At 43.7% G+C, this 12,062-nt stretch overlaps 1 protein-coding gene across 1 annotated transcript in view; it reads right to left on the reverse strand.

Annotated features, from left to right (window-relative positions):
- Nucleotides 1–12,062, reverse strand: part of KCNIP1 (potassium voltage-gated channel interacting protein 1) — a 1,382,576-nt gene that overhangs the window by 1,008,817 nt on the left and 361,697 nt on the right. The gene's annotated exons all lie outside the window — the stretch shown is intronic.

A 12,062-nucleotide genomic window follows, 5' to 3' on the forward strand; every position in this document is an offset into this window, starting at 1 on the left:
CAATTGGAAATTGATTTTCTGCTATATTCAGGTGATTTGGGAATTTGGGAAGTGGAATTTTAGGCTTTATGTTGAGACCATTGTTGATTATTGGGAATAGTCTTGTTGGCTGGATATAAAATATTTCAGAGAAGGGGGATCCAGAGAGGTCAGAAGAGAAAGTGAGCAGAAGTTGAACTGGAAGATAGTCAGTGTAAATTTTATGATGATATGCATTAGAAGGATTCAAGGCAAAAACTGTTCAAAACAACAAGGTTTTAGAGAGTCTCCTTCAAGAGTTAAAGGAATTTATGATGACTCTAAAAGTCATCAGAGGCAAGGGTAAGAGAGTGTATTCTGGTTGTGCCATTACACTTCTTAAAACGTGAAATAAAAGAGTGATTGTTTTTTGCTTAACAAAAGGAATGTTTCTGTGGTGTAAGGTAAAATATACAAGCCAAGGGCACAAATAAATGCAATGGTTCATGTATGCCATATTTTATCATAGTTTAAAAGAATGTTTGTGTTACAGTGTTTTAGAAATAATATTCTTTATAACCATTATGTATTTGACATAAGAGATGCTATAAAATGTATTATATAACCTGAAAGTGTATTTTTGTTTAATTAGTTTGGCCATGGTCTAGGACCATATATTTTTCTGTCTTTTAACTTTCAATGTGTAGTTTGCTTTTTGAAAGTTTTTCTAAAGCTGCAGGTGTCAGAATCCAAGACAAAGTTAAAAGGGAACTAATTGTTTGAGATAAGAAAAGGCCAGCGGAATTCTTATAGAGGATGTAAGGAGTATCCTGAGCTGGTAGCTGTAACTCTTGAAGAATATCAGAGCATGAGGGTGCACCAAGGTTGATGCCAAAAACCCAGAAGACCAAAGTGCCAATTAGCAAATTTTAATTTGTGGCTATGTTTTTGCACCGGAAAAGGTATTTGCCTATGACCTCTTCCCTGGAAGAAGCAAGATTTAAGTGTGGTTTAGTTAGCTGTAAGCTTCAGATTCCCTCTGCCCTTAGTCGAGAGCAGACCCCACTTATATACCTCTTTTGAACTTTATGTAGCTTCATGCCACCATACCTCTATTGATGGAATCTTCTCCAGAAATCCTGTTGTGCTGACTACTTTCCCAAATTGATAGATCATTAGCATAGTTAGGATTTTAGATTAAATGGTTGGGCAGGAAAACATAGATTCAAACTCTATACATCAATTGTTTTTCCTCATTTTCTTCATTGAGGTTATTGAATTAGTTCTCTTTTGTATGTTATTTACATTTCAAATAGTACAACCTTTTGATTCCCCTTTGGTTATTTTGTATACTTATACTATGATTTTGAGACTCATATGTAAGTTTGACTTTGAATCTAAGTAAAGCCCATTGAAATATAATGTGGTCTCTTAGATTGAATGTGTGACTATTGAGTTACACTGTAATTAATTTGAATAATTTGATGTATTATCTCCTCACCCTTTGGGACAGAGGAGAAAAATGAATCGGACCCCAGAATCTAGAATCAGTTCCCAGAGCTGGAGCAAAAGTATTCCAGTTTGTTTTTTATATGTTTTGTTTTCCTTTTTATGGTATTTACACATAGAATGAACAGAGTTATACATTGTTTCTTTGTGTAGGTCATGGTCTGGCTCTGTGCTGACCTTTAGTGAAAAGGTGGACAGAGAAAATCTTGTGAGAGCCACGAGTTACAGTGCGATCACAAATGCTTCATTGTGTTACCTGAGAGAAAACCTTATGCCAGGATGATCATGTTGAGGAAAAACACAGGTAGCATAATGTGACGCCGCGAAGACCAGTGGTGTCCCACTTGCGGACCACGGTCAGATCGGCGGTCAGCCGTTTCTGCTGCGGGCCACTTTTTGGGTTGCAACCTGTTTTTTGGGCCGCAGCACTACCTGAAGCTTTCCCTTTGGGCTCTGTTTCACGCTGTGCATACCTTTTTTACCCTCCCTAGTTTTACTTACATGTTTTTTTACTGTTTTTCTTCTTTTCTTCTTTTTTCTCTTTTTCTTATTGTTTCTTCTTGGCCATATTTTCTCTTTCCCAGGAGTCTGTGTTTTCTTCCCTGCATGCTTTGCTCCCTACTTTTTATACTACAGCTTTTTTTCCATTTACTTCCTGCATGTCAGTATGTAAGCTCAGTTGGTCTTCTGTTCCTTGCGTTGCAAACACTTCCGTTCTGTTTGTGCTCCTTGCTCCTGTATCCAGTGATTTTGGACTTCACCTGCTTTTCCCTGTCTGCAGTTTATGTTCCAGACTTTTTGTCTCACTTTTTCTTTTCTTTATATCTTTTTCAGGAGTTCCTTGAACGGAGGTTTTTCCCTTTTGGGTTTTTTCCTCTGGGACTCCTTCTGGAGGTTATAGCCTGCTTGGTGTTCTATTATCAGCAGCACTGTGGCTACGGGAAAGGGTCGACCCTACCTTGGTCAATCCAAAGCAAGCAAGAAACTTGGTGGTGCCCAGAGACTGGCAGATTACAGCGGTAAGAAGCGTTCAGGTCGTGACACATAAGGCACGAGTTCCGTGTGAAGGAAGGGCTAAGCCCCCTTGGTTAGAAAATATCCCAAACTGGAGAAAACATACTGCAAAGGTAAAACAGCACCCAAGAAGTGGTATATGAAATAAAGTGAAACAGTATTGCTCAGCTGTAAAAAGTGTCAATAGCAGAATACCAGCCGAAGTGGAGCAGAAAAACAAGGCAATCTAGGATCTGTCTTGACGATTAAGGAAACATTTGCTTATTATATGCCCTTCTTTTGGTTTTGGTGTAACTTAAAAAGATGGGGCACTCCTGCATAGTGTGACAAGGGGGGACTGAGACGACCATATTTCACAAATATCAATTGGAGTTGGGTTGAACGGGGCCCCTCTAAGGGTTTAGGGGCCCTGAAGGGTTGGAACTCCCATGCGCCACTGCGGCTGCGAGGCCTTTGTTGCACCCCTGAGAACCGTGCACAAAAAAGATCTGCAGCTTTTGCTACTGCACACCTCTATCAGAATAGCCTAAAACAGAGCTTGTCCAGACTGGGAGGTATGATTTGTAACAGATGTTATGAAGTAACCATGCTTCTGTAGAAAAATTAAGACAGATGGGCAGAATTGCTTAAATTCGTCTTAAAAGGTAATTATTATTCATTATAGTATTTCATTCAATTGTTTTCTATTCACAGTAACCAATTGTGGATATGTAAGCACTGGGACCTCTTTGAGTGCACCTTTCCAAAACAATAAGACATTTTTCAAGGGTGTTTTTGTTCTTTTATATGATGATCACAAGAAGTCATCTTGGCTTTACTTCTTCATGACTGCAATATAGTATGTAGCGTCACAAACACATAGCTGCAAGAACACATGGTAAAATGCACAAATGTGACTAGGCATTTGCACAACAAGCACATTTCTCTGAACTTCTGCTGCCTTTATAGATTTAGCTATCATGAAGTACCACATACTGAGTGGACATCTCATCTGAACCCGCAGAATATGAACCCTGAACCAGCAGCTGTAATTCCAATGTGCCTAGATGGAACCACCCACTCATCCTGTTTGCTGGCCATGTCTTAATCTGTGCGAATGTTTGTAGGTGGAGCGCATTCATATGGGGACCTGAATGTATTTTTCATCATCAGTCTTTGGCAGAGAAAGGCATAAAAGGTGGAAAGAGCAGTTAAAGAAAATGGGAAAAATATGACAAAAGGAGAAAGCAGGGATGAAAAGAACCTGCAAGCATGTGGTAGCAGGGCAGGCAGTGTATGGTAGTAGATGAGTCAGGAGATGAACTCAAGTCTAGACAGCAGTAGAACTTGGCAACTCTGGGGTTTGTCAATGCAGGTGGCAGGTTCTAGGAAAACCTTTGGGCCCTGGCACTTATTCATATACAAATTAAACACTTCCATGGGACAGTGGTCTATGAGATCAGTGGCGCGATAGCTCCCTTTTAAGATAGCTAACCACAGTAAATACCAACCCCCAGATCCCAAGGGTTCATTGGAATATAGGAGGTTAAAATAAGATATGCAAAAACTGAGGCACTGTTGTAAATACACTGCTCTCGAACTGCAAGTAGCTTTGAAGATAAACGTGCTGGAAAAAGGACATAATAAAGACAGGAAAACATTTTTGTAACCATGATCATTTTGCTTTGGCCTCTAAAGTAGTCATTAGGTCATTATAATCTTAAGTATGGCTTCCTCTGAGCTTAAACTGGGGGGCAAACCAAAGCTTTGGTGATGACAGCCCTTTCTATAACAATCACCTGACATTACACAGGAATTCCTGACGGCTGTCCTAGGAGCTGCCCTCATACTGGGTCTAATCCCACCACGGTTTGGACATTTTTAGAGAACCGAAATGATCTCCATCCTCACGGTCAAGACAAATGGTACTTCCAGATTAGGGCCATCAAGAGCTTAATTCCCTAGGCCTTCTTTATAAATTGCCCTTAACATTAACACCTTGACACATATTCAACAGTCCTGGCCTAATTTTTAGATAAACTTTAGTAAACCAATTTAAAATTAATATTGAGGAAAAACATAATATCTGAATACCAGATTTACTTGGTTCAGTACAAATTGTGAATACTTTGTGATTTCTTTAATAGCTGCAACTGGTTGGTTATGAAATTATTTAGTACTGAAAAGAGGTTATTTTCAGACACACTTTGCCTGTAGGCACGGTGTATCTTTCAGGGGTGGCAGTAGCAATTCCATTTGCAGATTTCTACAGAGAAAGTCGTATCCCTTTAATTACACTTATGAAAGTGCACCCTGCTAATAATTAGCAAGGAGGTCTCGTGCTTGACATGTTGTAGCGCTTTCCTAACACCAACTATGGTAAATTTTCAAACAGCTTATAGGCATTTTGTTAAAACATCACCTAAATGCAAAATCTATACCTAAAAACACATTATTTAAGTATCACACGGCAAATTAGTTAAAATAATCACATTAAAATGTATGCCATAAATTATTTTATAATGAGCATTCGAATCAAGAGGATCTTAAAAGTGTAACTACAAAGATATGGGACAAGGTTCTCTTCCTATATTTTAGTATCACCTCTAGAGATGACAAATTAATCACTTCAGCTGTAGGTGAACGAGGGAAACAAATCACACTTTAGTTAAAATCATTTTAATTTATATTACTGTTCTAGTCACCATTAAGTCGATGCTGTTTTCCACCTACCCACTGGAGAAACATGAATTGTGTCTTCATCAGGGCAACGTGATTCTCAATCATAGTTCTACTAGTGAAATGTTATTTCAGTGTCTCTCATTTTAATTACTACAACTGAACCAGGTGAGCTTTCCTGTTAGTGATAGCCCCAGCAAGTATTTTTTCCTTGTTTTCTGGTGAGGAGCACCCAGCAGGGCTGACACTTCAAAAGAGCCATGGCTTTCCAAGAAAAGAACTTCCACCTTTCTAGTAAGCCCTAGGGCCGCAGGTAAATGTAATTAGAGACGCTCCATGAGGATGGAGCTTCCCGGAAGTGGCTAAATGGTTTCCAATTCTGAGGCAAAAATTATCAGTCATTCTAGAAACCATTATTGTGCCATTTGTACCAAAAATTTAAGTTCACCAATAAATTAGATTTGTATTATTATTTAGTAAATAGGGTGTTTCTAAGCCAGGTTACACAATTGTAGTTTATGCGTGAACCTGGGTTTGACAATAGCAACTCTAATGTAACCTATACAATAATTAGCAGTATTGTTTTTTTTGTTTTTGTTGCAGAGATATACAAATTACAATTTTTTCTATGTTCTACTTCTATATATTATACAAATTGGCTTTGTGGGCTACAAGCTACTCATTACTGTTGATTTATTTAATATTTAGATAGGTAGTATATGGCATTTGTTTAATCGGTCAGGTTGAAGCTTGTATTTTACTGGTACAGAGTTGCTTGTCCAGCTCTGCTGCTATGTTTAAAGTCTCTCATGGATACATACTGCATCCAACATGAGACGTTTGCCTTTTATGCCATTTCTGCAGTTTACAAATATTTTCCATCATATACTCACTTTAATTTCAAATGTGCCTATCCGTGTCTGGCAATTGGTTGACCTATTTAGGGGAGAAAAACATGTAGTAGAGGTGTTTATCAGAGGTACGTCTAAGCCCCATTCAGCCAAAGTGGTGATGACCTGCATAATATGCCTGTATCTCAGCAATGTTTTCTTTCTTTTCTGAGAAAGCTAGGCTAATCCAATTTGTATGTAGTTACAGCAAATGATGTTTGAATCATTGGCCACCCTCTGTAAAGTTAGTATTAGGACCTCAACAATGGAAAATATTATTTTGTGCATGTCTTGTCAGTGATGGCACTATTGTTTTAAACTACTACTGAAGTCTAGACAGTAATGTGAGATTGTTTCCTATGTAAGGTGTTTGTCTCTGTTTCAAATAGACTGCTGAAAATATGTTTAAATGGCAAGGTTGTGTCCAAGAGGAGTATGCAGATGTGGTTTATAAATTCAAAGTGGCTCTGCATGTCCCTGAAAGTGTCAATGCATGCTAAACATTTAATGGAACATGATACACAAGAAAAGCAATCTAAATTAAAAGGCGTGCAATGGGAGTTTTGGGACACTGGAAAGTATATGGTAGGAATCAAATTTTATGATTGCAGTTTGTGTTTTTTTTGTTTGTGTGACGAACACAAAACTGTGTTTTAGGATATTTTTCTGTTCATTGTAGATCTTGTGTGACACTGCTAAAATCATGTCTAGAAATCAGATATCCAAACACATATATCATTACCATTTTGTCATATTTGCTTGACACTTACTGCAGCAGAATTTCCTTATCTCATGACATTCTCTTTTTTATTAACCACAATGCCTTACAAGGGTGGCTTGGGATGATACAGGGGCGTTGGGTTGAAATTGATGAAATGCTTGATACAGATGGATTGTATGCTTGAAACAAGAGTGATATATTTGCGCTAGTTAGGCCGTATATTCTGCTTGACAATACACTATAATTGGAAAATCAAGTAAGGTTGAATGTGATATTTCATAGTAAGACAATGATGCATGGAACTTGACATCATCTATTTTCCAAATATTGGCAGTCATTATGAACACAGCGGGAAAGACCACCAACCACCCTGGCGGCGGTGAACAGAATCCCGCCGTTGACGGTGAATGGAAACCTGCCATATAATGAACGAAAATCCCAACCCCGCCAAAAATCACCAGACCACCACTCCCCGCCAGGAACCTGTTGGCGGGAATCCCAGACCTCCCCACCCTGCCACCACCAAGCACACCAACATCCCACCCTCCAAATAACGATGCACAAATCACCTTGGTGGACAGTGGAGGTCGAACGACCATTGGCGGCTCCGACCGCCACGGGGGGCAAGTGGACTTAACAGCAAGAAGTGCACACATTGGAAAATGGTGTAACCCACACACCTGACACACATCCATAACCCCATAAAACACCCCCAAACATGCCCCACGAAACCAGGCCAAGAAGACACAGAACACCAGAAGCAGACATCGAACACCAACATACAGGAGACGCACACCGACCCACAGAAGAGCACCCTCACTGCGTTCCCAGCCCCGACACTATTCAACACACTCACCATGTCACCTCCCAAACATCCACGCTTCACCAAAAGGGAGTTAAGGACCATGGTGGACGAGATCCTGAAGGTGGAGCCACAAATATTCGGGCCGAGGTGCAGCACACACCCATCGCAAGGAAAATGGAGCTATGGAAGACCATTGTGAACAGGGTCAATGCAGTGGGACACCATCCACGCACCAGGGACAACATCCGCAAAAGATGGAAGGACCTGCGGGGGAAGGTCAGGGGCATGGCATCAAGGCACCACATCGCAGTGCAGAAGACTGGGGGAGGACCGCCACCAACACCACCAGAATACACAGACTGGGAGGAAAAGGTACTGGCCATCATGTACCCTGAGGGACTCACTGGACTCACAGGAGGAATGGACTCGGGTAAGTCATCAACATATACCCCATATACACCATACCTGTAATGCATGCACCACCCAACCCCACCCACACCCACCAGGACCAACACCCCACGCAGGCATCAGCCACTTTATCCACCCCGCATGACCACAAACCCACTAACAGGCCCACATCCCTCTCCCTGTGCAGTCACCTACCCCTGCAAGTACCCACAATGGAATGACACCCCCCACCACAATGCAACCCCACAGTTGACGCTAAATGCAGTGTCTACCTCACAAAGGCACCCTGTAAGGCCACTGAAAGTAATCCCAGAACAAAATATCCCAGTCCTGTTCATCTCAAACGTTCATGCAGCTGTAACAGACATGTCTATGTCCCCCAACAGGCACCACCACCCATGCAACCCTAACGGACGGGACAAGGAGTACCAATGCCCCCCTAGGGAGACAGAGGCACCTCACAGGACACTGGCGAAGGATCTCTGGACACTGGTCAGCAGGCAGCCCCTCACACAGTCCTGGACTCTCACCATGCAGTAGCCCCACCCAGGAAACCCCTGTCACCCCTACCACCCAGTCAAGACCAGCAGCCCAGGGCAAGCGTCCCCACACCAGTGTATCCAGGCCACAGAATGGTGGAACATAGGTACAGAAGCCACAGTCTCCCACTCCCAACATGCAGGAAGGCGAGGGCCCCAGTACAAGTGGTACTGCCAGACCTGTGCAGGGGACACATGCATAGGGGGCTAGGGCAAGTGCAAGGCTGGCAGTGGGCCGGGGGGAGGCCACAGGATGGATGCAGAAGCCCAGGACGTGATAGCAGAGGTACTGGGGGCCTACCAGCATACCCATGACAGGTTGGCACAGATTGTGTCCACCCTGGAGCACAGTCAGAGGATGCAGCAGGAACACCACCAACAGGCCATGGAGCAGTGGAAACAGCACAATGCCACAATTGCCACCATAGCAGGAGCACAACTTCAGCTGGTTCAAAACCAGTCTGACACCTACAAAGGACAAGAGGCCCCCACTACAGCCCCGGGCACCCACCATCAGTAGAAACATCTCAGGAACTACCCTTACAGGAAACCCAAGGGCCCACCATGTCATCCCTTGAAGATCAACAGCAGGTGCCCAAACGGACCCTCAGGCCAAGATATGGCACAGGAACCCCAGCAAAGAACAAGGCCCCCTTCAAAAAGTAAGTCCGCAACAATCTGCACAGCCACCATCCCACTCAGTCAGCCACCACACATTGCTAAGAGGCAATATGAACTAATGTAGGAAAAGATGGACCCATCATTAGTACCAACAAGGCTGCCACCATGTGGTTCTTGAGGACACCCACCCCTTACGACTTGCCATCACTGTAAATAGCACTATTCACTCACTTCCACCAATAAAACACATATCACACCTGTAACAATGTCCCCTGTGTTAAATTGTGAACAAAGTGAAGTATGGATGCAACTGGCTGATAACTACTTTATTGTCAAATCTGTGCATGAAGGGAGTCCTGTGTGCCTAAATGTTGGCAATAATACATGCAGATAATTTCAATCTGTACCATGCAGAAGTGGACCATGTTTCACCTATCATTATCAACCCCCCTATATGACTGAGCACACTGCCAGTATGTGTCACAAACCCCAATGTCAGACCCAAGTCCCACACAGTTACTGGAAGTAGAGATGTATCAGTTGGGTCCTGGAATTGACATCTTCCCCTTCCTCATCATCACCAACACTCTCCTCACCTCTCTGAGGTAGCTGGTCAGTACAGCAGCCCCCACCTCCAAGAGGGGGATAGAATGTCTCACTGTCACGTTGTGCAGCATGCAGCCACCACTATTCTACACACCTTTTCAGGCTCATAGGCCAGGGAATCCCCAGAGATATGTAGGCAATGAAATCTAGCCTTCAGAAGACCTATAGTTCGCTCTATCACCCTCCTAGTATGCCCATGAGCCTCATTGTAATTTCACTCTGCATCCGTCCTGGGATTCCTCACTGGTGTTAGGAGCCAACGCAAGTTTGGATAGCCAAAATCACCTAGAAAAAAGTGCAATACAGAGTCAACAATTGTTATGCCCCTTAGTCAGACAGCATGGCTGTCTGCTATGTGTCAGTTAGTGACAGGCACACTTACCTATGATCCACCCTCTGTCTTCTTGGAGTTGTTCCATCCTGTGTGACACACTACTTTTCCTCAGTACAAAGGAATCATGGACTAAACCTGGGAACATGGCATTCACATGTGAGATTTACTGGTCTGCAGTACATACCAATTGGATGTAAATGGAGTGAAAGTTATTTCTGTTTCTGTACACCTGTTCACTCACTCTTGGGGGGATGATCGGTATGTGGGTGCCATGTATGGCATCTATAACATGGGGTATGTTTGCAAAGGCATAGAATTCCGACTTGATGGCAGGGAGGTCAGTACTTTGGGGAAACCTCACATAGGATGACAAGTGTCGTACAAATGCATTCAGAAATCTTGTCAGTACCATGCTGAACATTGGCAGTGAAAATCCAGCACCCTGCCCACTGTCACTTGAAATGAGCCCATGGCCAGGAAATGGAGTGCGGAGAGCACCTGCACTTCAGTAGGGATGGCATGCTGATTATGATTTCCAGGAGTTAGTGCAGTATCCAGTAAAGCACAAAGTTCCTGAATTGTTGCATGTGTGAGTTTGTAATTGATTATGATCTGACGTTCCACCAAGGTCCTCATATCCACAAGTGATCTGTACACCGATGGTGCCCTTCCTCGCCACAAGGGTCGTACCTACGAGGGGTTTCAAAAAGGTGTGATGAAGACACATACATAGGCACACATTTCATCATTTGTGCACTGCATAGTTCATTGTAGTGACTCAACATTGACTGCTTCCTGACAGATCTACATCTACAACACAATGAGGGAACAGTATTTCATGTGTGGTATATTATGGAATGGACACATACTTAGGTGCTTCATGTGGCTAGTAGGGCCTGCATTGTGCAAAGTTTTATTTATAGATGCGTAGTTACTGCCAAAATGTCTGCCCATTGTAATCCAGCCCTTTCGTTGTGGAAAGGAACTCATACCGCTAGCGGTTGACGTCACAGCGTAAGACAGTGTTTTTTTCACCGTTCGCACCGTCATTGGTTAACATGGATGCCTATGGGGAATCCTGGCGTATCACGATCGCCGCCGGTGGTGACAGGGCACACCGCTGCAGAATGTACGCAATTTCGCCGTTGATTATTCACTTGACTCCCTGATCTCATGCGGACAGGTACTCCACTGTGTGTACTGCTGTGGCCTGCCTCTGGCAATGGATGTGGCTCGTGTTGCAGGGGAAAGGGCCCCGGCCTTCACCCAGGAGGAACTGGAGAGGCTAGTGGATGGGTCCTGCCCCGGTATGCAAAACTGTATGGACGGCCAGAGGTACAGGTGAGTCAGGGTTTGGGGGGCACTGTTTGGATGTAATGGATGGTGTTGAATGGATATATGTGTGCACTTCTGAGGCTGCATGGGCCGTGGTGCATGGCATGCTGCGTGCATGTTTGGCCTGTAAGTCTGAGAGTACTTTCTGTCGCATAGTGGACAATTAGCCAGCTGTACCTATCTTGCAAGTGCCTGACCTCTGTGTTCCATATCTGTGTCACCCTTTTAGGTCAGCGCCCATCAGAAGAGGGTACTTTGGCATGCCATCGCCAAGGATGCGGAACCTGGGGGCCTACAAGCAGCGGAGCACCCACTGCAGAAAGAGGTGGGAGGACCTGTGGCGCTGGGTGCGTAAGAGCTGAGAAGCCCGGCTGGGGAAGTCCTGCCAACATGGAAGGGGTACCCGTGGGGCACTGACCCCCCTCATGCGACGTATCCTGGTGGTGGCTTACCCAGACCTGGATGGGTGCTTGAAGGCTGCACAGCAGTCACAAGGGGGTGACTACTCATTTCACAAACTTCAGTCTGGAAGGATGTCTGTGTGTGTATTAGGGTTCATGCTGCTTAGAGGCAGGCACTCTGTCTGGTGTCCATCTACTTTATGGTCCCCAAAGGGTGTAGGGGTGTCTTTGTCAGGTCTCTCACATGTCGCCTCCTTAGGTAG

This window comes from Pleurodeles waltl, chromosome 7 (assembly GCF_031143425.1).
Source record: "Pleurodeles waltl isolate 20211129_DDA chromosome 7, aPleWal1.hap1.20221129, whole genome shotgun sequence".
Classification (NCBI taxonomy): domain Eukaryota; kingdom Metazoa; phylum Chordata; class Amphibia; order Caudata; family Salamandridae; genus Pleurodeles; species Pleurodeles waltl.